The sequence below is a fragment of the Neophocaena asiaeorientalis genome, unplaced genomic scaffold (genome assembly GCF_003031525.2).
Source record: "Neophocaena asiaeorientalis asiaeorientalis breed wild unplaced genomic scaffold, Neophocaena_asiaeorientalis_V1.1 scaffold268, whole genome shotgun sequence".
NCBI classification, from domain to species: domain Eukaryota; kingdom Metazoa; phylum Chordata; class Mammalia; order Artiodactyla; family Phocoenidae; genus Neophocaena; species Neophocaena asiaeorientalis.
The window spans coordinates 426,260-438,313 of record NW_020173979.1 but is presented as its reverse complement, the minus strand read 5'-3'; positions in this window follow the sequence as shown (position 1 = coordinate 438,313).

The following is a 12,054-nucleotide window of genomic DNA, read 5'->3' as shown; positions in this document are numbered from 1 at the left end:
CCTAGTTCCTCCTACATTCCTTTTGTTCATGTTAAAGATGACTTTTCTTTTCACCTGTGTAAGTCTTGCTGCCTCCTACACTGATTAATTCAGCTAGATTGAAAAAGAGGACTAGCTCCTCCTCCATAAAGCTCCAATTAATCAATCATCCTAGAACCAGAGCAACTTGGTGCCTTGATATTTTGTAGAAAGAGCAGCAATGTTGCTGTCAGACCTGGGACATAGCGTTTAACAGCAGAAAGAGCTTAGGCAAGTGACTTTATTCTGATAAGCCTCAATTTGCTCGTCTCTGGTACCTTAACCCATAATGTTGTTGAGACATTTGCAAATAACCTAAGAGGAATCTCTAAGGCGATGCCTGGCATATAGGTTCAACAGAACATGAACTTACTGCACCTAGACAGACATACCTGGTTCTGGTATGCCACTTAGCCAATTTTTATGTATAGGAAGTACAGAACACTCCATCAGACAAGAGCAGAATTCACATTCTCCTCAAGCTCACATGGAACATTCACCAAGATAGACTACATTCCGGGCCATAGGACACAATTTTTTAAAATGTTAAAGCATAGAAACATACAAAATATGTTCTCAGACCACAATGGAATAAACTAGAAATCAATCACAGAAAGATAACTCCCAAATATTCGTAAATTAAATAACACACTTCTAAATGACACATGGGTCAAAGCAGAAGTCTCAGGTGAAGTTAAAAAATATTTTGAGCTAAATGAAAATACAATTATCAAAATACATAGGAGGCAGCAAAACCAGTTCTTCAAGGGAAATTTATAACATTAAATGCATATATCTTTTTAAAAAGAAATCTAAAATCAATAACCTAAGCTTCCTTAAAAAACTAGAGAAGGGCTTCCCTGGTGGCGCAGTGGTTGAGAGTCCGCCTGCCGATGCAGGGGACGCGGGTTCGTGCCCCGGTCCGGGAAGATCCCACATGCCGCGGAGCGGCTGGGCCCGTGAGTCATGGCCACTGAGCCTGCGCGTCCCGAGCCTGTGCTCCGCAACGGGAGAGGCCACAACAGTGAGAGGTCCGCATACCGTAAAAAAAAAAAAAAAACTAGAGAACTAAGAGTAACTTGAGCCTAAAGGAAACAAAAGAAAACATGTATTTTTTTAAAGAGCGGAAGTCAACGTCAATGAAATTGAAACAGAAAAACATTAAAGAAGATTAACAAAACCAAAAGTTGCTTCTCGGAAAGAATCAATAAAATTGATTAAAATTTTGATAAGCCAAGATAATAGAAGAGAAGACACAAATTATAATATCAGAAGTGAAAGAAAGGTCATCACTACTGATCCATGGGCATTAAAAGGATAATAAAGGGATATTATGAACAATTCTATACCTCAAATTGGAGAGCCTGGATGAAATGAAGCAGTTTCTTGAAAGATACAAACTCACAGACACACAAAAAGAGGTAACTGGAATATCCCTCTATTAAACAAATCAAATCAATCATTAATAGCCTTCCACAAAAAGAAACTACTAGGCCCAAATGATTTCACTAGTGAATTCTATCAAACATTTAAGAAATAATGCCAATTCCCTGTGATCTCTTTCGGAAAATAGAAGCAGGGAAAACAATTCCTAACTCATTCTATGAGACCAGCATCACTGCAAAACCAAAACCAGATAAAGACGTTCCAAGAAAGGAAAACTTGAGACTAATATCTCTCATGAACGTAGGCACAAAAATGCTCAACTAATCAAATCAATAATTTACACAAAAATACACTATAGTCACATGGGATTTATTCCAGGATGTAACCCTGGTTCAACATTCAAAAAATCAATGTAATCCACCACGTTAACGGGCTAAAGAAGAAAAATCATGCTATCAATTAACGCAATAAAAGCATTTAATAAAATCTAGGAGCCATCCGTGGTTTTAAAAACTCTTAGCAAACTAGGAATAGAGGAGAACTTTCTCAACTTAATAATGAATACCTTCAAAAATCCTCCAGCTAACATCATATTTAATAGTGAGAGACTGGATGTTTTTCCCCTAAGATAGGGGACAAGGAGATTTCCTCTTTCACCATTCCTATTCAACAGGCTCCCTGAGAAATACCTAATTCTATAGTTGGGTCAGGAAGTATATGTGATGAATCTAGAGCATCTTGTAATTCCAGAAACTAAGGAAGTACAGAAAAAAATCTCACAAGGATGGAGATATGTCAAAGGGACACAGAAGCCAACTGAAAGAGCTCCCAGAGCAACAAAATAAACAAAGTACTTGTGGGTTATTACCCAAAGTAAAATATAGATACCCATGAGCCATACTGAGATAAATGAATGAATGAATGAATGAATGAACGAACAAACATGGGAGAATGGACAAGTTTCCATACAGAAGTACTCCAAATAATTTATGTAGATATCCCCCCTCCTTAGGTGCAGGTTGCACACAATGACATGCCTCCAAAGAGTACAGTATGAAAGAGGGGGGATAGATGAATGTGACAGTAGAGAGACCCAAAAAACACTACTTTAGTCAGGTGATCAGAGTGATGAGTCATGTTGATGGTATATACCCTTGATACGATGTGATAAAAATGGCACTTTACCTCTGTGGTCTTCCTCCCAAAGCCCCATAACCCCAGTCTAATTACAAGAAAAGCAGACAAATCCCCACCGAGGGATGGTCTACAAAATACCTGACCAATACTCCTTAAAACTGTCAAGGTCATCAGAAACGACGAAAGTGTGAGGGGATGTCAAAGCCAAAAGGAGCCTAAAGAGACATAATGACTAAATGTAACATAGTATCCCAGATGGAATCCCGAAAGAGAAAATGAATATTAGGTAAAAACTAAAGAAATATGAATTAACTATGGATTTAGTAAATAAGACTATATCAATATTCATTCATTAATTATGACAATACTAATGTAAGAGGTTAACCATAGGGGAAACTGCATGCAGGGTATATAAGAACTCTCTGCTCAATTTTTGCAATTTCTCTATAAATCTAAAACTCTTCTAAAATAAAATTTTTATTTTAAAAAAGTGAGATGCCGGAGTTTAATTTCTTGAGGAACCTCAAGCTCTCCCCTCCTGCTCTATCCCCCCTCCCTCCACCCCTCTCTCTATTGAATTTGGAATCTCTGTCAAATACACATCTGTAATTTAATAACTGTCAGTGTGGAAAACAAGAGAAATAAAGCTAACTACCTACTCCTCACTGCTCTTTACGGTGAAGCCAGAGGGAGTCTGAGCAGAGGTCATATGGCACGTAACCTTCCTCTCCCCAAAGGAATAAGCCATTCATGCGAACTGATGCTCTGACCAGATCCCCAAAGATCCTTTCCTATACAAAGCTGCATCTGAAATAACTTAGTGTCCCAGTTCAACAACCTCAGTCTGCAGGTGGCAATTAGCCACTCTCCCTGACCAGTATCTGGCCTCAGCATCTCCTCTGCCTGTGACTCGTTGTCCAAGTCTCTTACAGGTTATAGAATCCGAGCCTTCACACTTAAATTTCTTCCTCCTTTTAGAATAAAAGATCAAATAAGGAAGCCTGTCTTTTTCTTCAATCCAGCCCTCATTGCTTTTATCCTCACACTTTGAATTTACCATCTAAAATGAGCGTGTGGGAGCATTTAACATAAAAATATCACTAAAACATTTAATATCTATGTCAATGATGAGAAAAATAGAATTTGAAAACCTCCCAAAAGGTTAAACCTAAGAACAAATGCTAGGGTGTTTTTTCAGTTTCAAAGTAATCCAAAGTGATTTGTATCACTGTCGTAGACAAGGCCCTTAAACATCTGAGCAGTCATAACCCAGCTAGAGAACGAGAGAGATTTCAACAGGGAAAACGGCAGCGGCCTCCTCTCTTGCTGTGCCTAAAAGCACATGGCATGTCTGCTCTCAAAACTTGGAGAAAATTCTGGCTGTAGCTTGTTCAGGGCAGAGGGACTAGAGGTCCCTAAGGCTCTGAGCTTTTCTAAAGCACCGTGAAATGTTTGAGACCAGACGGGGAAAATGTATTGCTTCCAAAATATGACCAAGTAACTGCAAAACTGAAATCAAAATAATTTCAAGACATTTAAAAATCCTTCTGTTTTGCAGCAGTAAAATTATATTTAAGAAGCATTTTAATATGTTTGAGGTGATGTGCACTGGGATGCCACAAATAAGACCCTTTAGGGTCCATAAAGGTTGTAAAATAGCCCAGACCCCTGAGAGGAGCTGGTTCTTGAAAAGAGGACTTCAGAGGGCCTCTCGCTAGTGACCCCCAACCTGAGGTTCCCCAAGGACCCCACCATGAGTGCTTTCTATAATTTCTCAAAAGCTGAACAGAGAAAATGCTTGAATCTATCAAAAGGCCACACAGACTATGATTCCCTAAATGAGATGCTTTTGATCAACAAGATTGTTCCAAATATGGGCTCTGTGGAAGGAAACTAAGACCACCACCCCACCATGAGGTGGAGGAAGGTCTTGTCCTGGGGGAAAGGGAGGGGCTTTGGAGCAGGCAGACCAGAAGTTCCTGTTCCCACTGACCTTCTTCCAAGGACACACCCAGCAACCACAACTAGAATTCTACTTTCCTCACCCCTGGCTCAGTATGCTTCTAAAAAAATATTTTCACTACACACCTGATCTATATAAACACAAGCTTCTTGTAAAACCCGAGAAACATAAAAAGGAAAAAGTGAAAGCCGCCCCCCTTTGCTCTCCCCAGATATACCACTGTTTTCAGGTAGGTGGGCATTTTCCTACACCTTTTTCTATGTACAGACATAAGAAATACATACTTCTTACACTGTTTTAAATAAAAGGGATCATACCGTCCATATTGTTTTTAAACTTTCTTTTTTGTTTCATGAATATCTTTCCATAACAGTGTGTATCGATCCGCCTTTCTTTGTAACTACCACACACCACGGACATCCTACATTTCAGTTATTCATTTCACTTAGCGGACTTTTAAAGCAAGTCTGCAGCCTTTACACAGGCATCTCTGAGCATACAGGTAAGGATGTACATAAACCAGATCCCTGGACGTGGAGTTGCTGGGTCGAATTGTATGCACAATGTCAGTTACATTCCTGTGAGCAGGCAGGAGGGTGGCTATTTCCCATCCTTAACTCAGAGGTTCTGCTTCTGTCCTTCTACAAACTTGTGGTTGCCAAGGAAAAGAGGGGGTGGGAGAGGGATGGATTGGGAGTTTGGGATTAGCAGATCCAAACTATTATATATAGGACGGATAAACAACATCAAGGACATGCAGTTTTATAGGGACCCCACCATCAAGCAAGGAGAAACCCACAGCAGTTTGGGCAGAATTAGCATGGAGCTCCTTCCTTCCTCCCGGTTTGACAGTAAACAGCAGTGTGTGTGAAAGCAGCATCTTACAAATGGGGCTGGACATTATCTAAATGAGTCAACATGTTTATAATGCTAAATACTTCTGACCTAAAAACTCAGCCTCAGAACAGCACACATGCAGCTAATCTCAGAACACACTGCTAGCATTTGGTTGACATTTCCCCTCCCTCCCGTATGAAAGGGTTGATCACTCACTATCCGCGCACAGCGATAGGAGAGAGAGCCCTAGTTTGCCATTTAAATCCTATTCCAATCATTTACCTGCGATTGTATCAGTATTGGAGAAACCACACTTAGCAGAGATCAGCCCTTACAAGCTCAGCAGAGTCAACCCCATGGTGAAAATTAAGGTATGTGTATAAGCAGTTATTCATTTTCATAAAGTGATTAACTCACCCATTCATTTAAAAAATATATTAACTTGGGTACTCCTAGTGTGCCAGGTTATGCTGGGCACTGGGAAGAGAGTGTTGAAAAGGACACATTCTGTGCCTCTGGGAGCTCCCCCGAGAAACAGGGGACACAAACAGCACACAACAGCTTGCATGCCCTGCAGTGGGCCACCAGCCCAGGGGAAGAAGGGCCAGAGAAGGGCTCCAGTGAAGCTGACACCTGAGATGAGGCTCAAACAGAAGACAGGAGGAAGGGAGTCCCAGTTGGAAAGAGAGGAAAGGGGTGTCAGCAGAGTCTATTTGAGAGCAGATAAGATGTGAGCAAAGCTGCAGGGAGGATGTGAGGAAGGGAGAGGTGAGCCATTATCACCTGACCATCTGGTTAGTCAACCAGATGCACTGAATTCGCCCCTGCAGAGTACGGAGACCACCCCAAAGCAGTTACTTTGACAGCCTGTGGGACCTCATTTGGATCAAACCTTCTAGTGCGTTTCAGCTCATCTCTGCCCCAAGTCCTGTATCCAGAAAATCCACCCAGTGCCCATTCCTCAGCCCCACGTTTGCGGGTACTGGAGTTCCAACCTCAACTGTTCTCACTCCCTGCCGGTTGAGTCCTGTCCTGTCCATCCCTCAAGCCCACATCCAATGCCATGTCCTTCCCAACCCTACCCCATCCCCATGCCCCTCCAGCAGCACAGCACTGTCTCCCTCACTAAGCATCTTCCCCCTCCCCACCCTGTTCTCTCGTCCTTCCCTCCTCACGCCCCCTCTCAAAGCAGCACTGAGGCCCAGGCAGGCACAGATAAATGTTTGCTGAATTAAACTGAGTAAGGGTTCCCTGATCAAACTGATCCCTGAACATGGAGTGTTTCGACATTTGAATAAGCCATCTCCCCATTCTGTTATCTTTGAACTCCACAAGGTGACGTTTTTGAAATTGCAACATCCTCTTGACTTCCACCTCGTGCTCTATCCAAAGACATGGAGCCCCTGTTATTCCTTAAAGATCACCAACCCTAGTCTTGCGAATGTTTCAATCTGGGGAACAGGATGGGTCCTCAGGTGTTTATCATACAATCCTCTCTATTTTTTGTACATGATTGAAAATGTGAATAATAAAAAGTATTTTTTAACCCACCAATATTTGAGGTGATGTGGAAGCCCCTTGACAAGTTACTTGCTTGGTTAGGGCTAGTTCCTGGTAAACAGAACAGGTTCCAGATCAAAAGAATAAGCTTTAAAGTCAGACAGCCCTAGATTTAAACCTACCCCATCATTTACCAGCTATATGATCTTGGACACATTACGTGCCCTTTCTAAATCTTCATTATTTTGATGTGCAAATTGGGGATGTTGATGATGGTGCCCACCTCATAGGATAGGTGTGAGAATGGAATAAGATAATAAATGAATGGCACATGGCATGATGCCAGGTGGGGATCAATAGAATGGTGCTACTGGCATCACCTGGAAGAAAACATTTTCCTTCTTCTTATATTTTACCTTCAAACCACTCTTCGATGATGGTTTATTTGCATACATGTTTCTACTTTAAGCTACTCGAACACTGGGATAGTGTCTGATTCATTTCCAGCGTTGGGCACATGGCCTGAATCACAAAAAGTACTCACAAAGGTTACTGACGGTAAATGGCATCAATTATGTACATAAACACACATAAGAATGGGGGGGGGGCAGTGTCTGTGTGTATGCAATGATCTCTGTACAACCATTCAGACCTCAGGGAACTGCAGGCCTCTGAGACCACATGGGGATTCTACCCAAAGATGTTAGAGAGAGCCTAGCAGACCTGCACACACACACCAAGCACTCCAGAAATAAATGTCACTAAAACTGTGGCTCCAGTCTTCCCTGTTTTGACATGCTTGTTCTTTCATTCATTCAACAAAGTTCTAACGAGCAATTCCTATAAGCCAAGCAGTGTGTTGGATGCTTAGGAATATAGAGAGAAAGGGAAACAAAGTAAGGCCGTCTCTTGCTCTCAAGAGACTCATAATCTAGGGAAAGAGATAAGGAAGTAAGAGGATTATTTCATTCCAGCACGGTAAACTCTTTGAAAGAAATAAGAGAAGTAATAGAAGCAAGAAGTTGCCAAGGAAGGCCTTCTGCGATTACGCCCTACCGAACCTTAAGAGATCAGTAGGAGCGAGCAAACAAAGGTAACAGGGAAGGGTGTTCCAGGCAGAGGGGACGGCATGCGCAAAGCATAAGGACAAGGAAGGATCTCGTACACTCCACAAGCTGTATGAATTTCAGAACCTCTGTAGAGAGAGTGCTAGTGGGGTAGTGGCCATAGATGTGCCTGCATAGACCACCAGGGGTCTGCTCATGAAGGGCCTTACATGAGTTTGTTTGTTTGTTTTCCCTGAAAGTAACTGGGAGTCATTGACGAATGCTAAGCAAGGGCATAACCTAATATTTGCATTTCGGAAATATCACTTCGTTAGCTTTCTAGCAGCAAAGAGAACAGACTTGGAAAATCTATCAGACTCATATTTTTACCAGTAATGGATCTCACATCTAGTATTGTCAAGCCAAAAAAAAAAAAAAATCTTAGAAATCATCTCTTCTAACCCACTTATTGTAGAGATGAAAAAACTTATTTTCAAGGGTTATAAGGTAGTTTATCCAAACTACTTATCTTTTAAAAAAATTATTTAATGATATTAAAAACTCTGCCCTATAATTCAGCTCTTCTAGGTCTCGCTACCACCTGTCACTTTGCTGGCATTTCTGCTAGGTGGGCTCATTTCTATGGACATAGCTCAGGGCAGATCCTCTTCAATATTTACCCGTTTTGAGAGCTGGTAGAATATATATTCTATGAGCATGAGAAAAAATTTAACTGGTTTTGTCCATTTTCTCATAGTGATTAAAAAGTTAAACCCTTCTAAACCACAGATTATTCTTTGAGCTTCTAATACTATTTAAATTACAACTCCCAAATCTTGAATGATGTAACATACTCAAGTCCAAATGCTGCTTTTTTAAATTCAGTACATCACATGGTAGTTACTTAACATGACAGAAGGCAACATGACTAGATTGGCCTGGTAACAAGATCTTAGAGGGGTTCTCTGTGCAGTAATGCTTCCCATCCCCTCAATCCTCCATAAAAATAAACAGGTTGATTGTGTCATGCTTCTATCCAGGAAATCTCAAAGAAATCCACAGAGGTGTATCTAATCTATATAATGCTACAATCCCATGATCCACTGGGTTGGTTCCTTCAAATGACCATGGTAAGCATATTGTGCAGAGCAGCAGGTCCCAGTTTTAACAGCCCAGAGCTAGGCTGCCATCAATTCATCATTCCTGAAACAAATTCTGCAAGGTAAGTAGATTTCATAGACTAAAACATCGTAGACAGACATATTTAGTCGCTATCTAGTGGAGAAAAGTTAAGGCAACTGTCTTAGCCATGCAGATATAAAAATCTACTTGCTTCTGGGATACCAGATAACCACAGCAAAAGAGAATGGTGTCTGGGAGAATTCCAAACCACATGCACTCTAAAAGTCATTGCCATTTGCTTCAAGCAAACATGCAAGAATTCAAATGCATAGCAGCTCCATTATTAGTAATGCAGTAAATATTGTCATCAACCCCTTCCAAGTAGAGATCCTGCAAAGAATCGGTGAGTGCAAAGATCTCAGGGCTCAGGACCCTTATAAACATTAGCTTCATTTCAACCCTCACAAGAACCTGCATGTTTATTTCCATTTCACAAATGGGCAAACAGGCTCAGAGAGGTGCAGACATTTGTTTAACTCTCACACAGCTTGAAAGTGGTAGCTACAACGTGAACCCATATCCATCCGAAACAAATTCTGGACTTTCTTTGTTCCAGGCCCCCTCATGTGGACTGGATCCTAGGGGGTGGAAGGATCAGGCTGAAATGCCGCTGGCGCAAACCTGGGGGGAAATCATGATGGAGCCCCCAGAGAGTACAGAGTTCAGAAAGTCCCTGAGATTAGACTACGTACCAGTTTCTATTTGGAGTGACCCCCTCCACTGAAGAAGTTCATGCAGAGGTTTTCTTCTTCCCATTTAATGGATCAAGACAACTGAGGCTCACAGACCATGACTTGCTTAGATCCCAAGAAAAAGCCACGACTTTCCTGCATAAACTCCAAATCTACCAATTGGAGCCCAGGGCTCAGCGTCCCTTCCTTAAGACTTCTTGTTATTCTATCACCAGTGAGAGCTCTATATTTATTTGACCAGGAAAAGCATCTTCTTAGCTTGAAAGAGAAAAAGAACACCTCTTTTAAATTGTCTCTGTCTTGCTAAAGTGTCTTACATATATTTAGCATTATGAAGGCTCGTCACGATAGTTAAATGAAATGAAATGTCATACTTGAATTTTGTTTTTATGGTTGTAAATTAAATTCTCTGAAAGATGCTGTCAGCCAAATCAACATTTCATGAGATACCCTTTATCCATCCAACATGCCAGAAACCCAAAATACAGTCTCATCCACAGTGTCCTGAATTTTACAATTATTTAATATAATTTCTACATGTGTCTTTATTTTTCACTCTGCCAATGAAATACATGGTGAAGGCTTTTGTCCCATGTTTCACTGGTTGGACCATGACAGCCCTGAGCATCTTAGCTGATGTTGCCGGACCACTAATTACAGAACAAAATTAAACTGCAAAGAATCAAGATGTGCAGAAAGTTAGGAAGCAGAAAGAAAAGGCAACATGCTTTATGCATGTTCATTCTAGATATGTTCATTATCTGCCAAAGCCTGGGGAAGGCAAATATGGAATTTAAAAAGACACCATCTGTTGTGTGATGTTCCAGATTATAAACTTAACCCTTAATTTCTACATCACCTGCTGTTCAGTCATTCTCCTTCTTTGGGATGAAAGGAAAAGGGGGCGGTTAGCACATGACCTAAGCAGGTTTAGCAGGATCGATGAAAGTGACCTGTAAGACTTTTTGCTAAGCCCAGCCTCACAACCTGTATATTTTTTCCAAAAAGTAATTCTTGTTAGATTTTACTCTTAAACACTACACATACAGTGGTTGCCATTAAGCTGAGGGTCCACGATCACGCATAGCCAGCCACATTATTTTCTGTAATTTGTAGGTTATTGAAAAACCTCTGGGCTCTTAGAAAGTAAAAACAGAGATTTTAGAAATCTTTCAAATCTGTGAAATGAAGAGTAATTCCTCGAGCAAAGAAGGATTTCTTTTTGGGAAAAAATAAATTTTTTTGAGACAGAAGGAAAACAAGAGTATATAGCCCAAATCAACTTCCTATTTAAGTATTCAAAGGCAACACATGGCATACATAATAGGAGAGATTGCCACTAAAAAGGAAAAAAGAAAAGTAACGTATCCTTGAAAATGCCCATGTTTTCTTACGTGTAGATCTGAACTATCCTAGTTTTTAAAACACATTTAACAAATGCAACACAACCCATTCATGGTTGATTTGAGTTCACAAAATAATTTTATTATATGTAAGAAAGCATACAGGCAATAAAATTAAGAAAACATTCACAATGCATAAATAACACAGACCTGATGCAGGAGAGAGAGTTTTCAGTAGATATCTTTCTTATTACCCATTTCATCTAAATGTTAAGTCAGTTGCTTATCAACAAGAATACTTTGTAAACATTTCCAAAAAATTCTCTTGAACTGCCCCACATGAATTAGTATCTGGCAATGGAGCTTTAGGATACTTTTTACAGTCCAGGTGATGACACAGGAACTTGATGCCAAAGCACAGAGAAAGGGCTAACATTTGTCAAAAGAGATGCTGATGGCTTTGGTGTGCTTAACATACGCAAAGAGAAGGGGTCTCCTGTCTTTTCTACCAACAGAAGAGTCTTGCCCAAGGATGACATTGAGGTACTCTCTGTTAGTTAGTATACCATTAACATCTAGACTTTTAAAAAAATTCAATTCTAAGTTCAGATTAAAGCACTACAAAAAGTAACCCCACTGAGTAGCTTGGCTGGTAAGATGGAGATGCAGGATTTGACTTTTGTCCATGGGTGAGACTGTTGTGACACGAGTTAAGGAAACTCACTGTCTTCATTACACATCTCTAACCAGGACAGTCATTTATTTGGCTCAGAAAAGCTATCTGACACAGGAAATGAGAAAAGACAAAGAAGCCCAATTATTTTACATAAATACAAAGTGGCATATACTTTTTATTACCACCTAAGATCATATATTTCAAGTTGGATTCTTCTTAAGCTAACTTTTATTTCAAATATTTACAGAACTGCAAATCATTCTCCTGGGAAAGT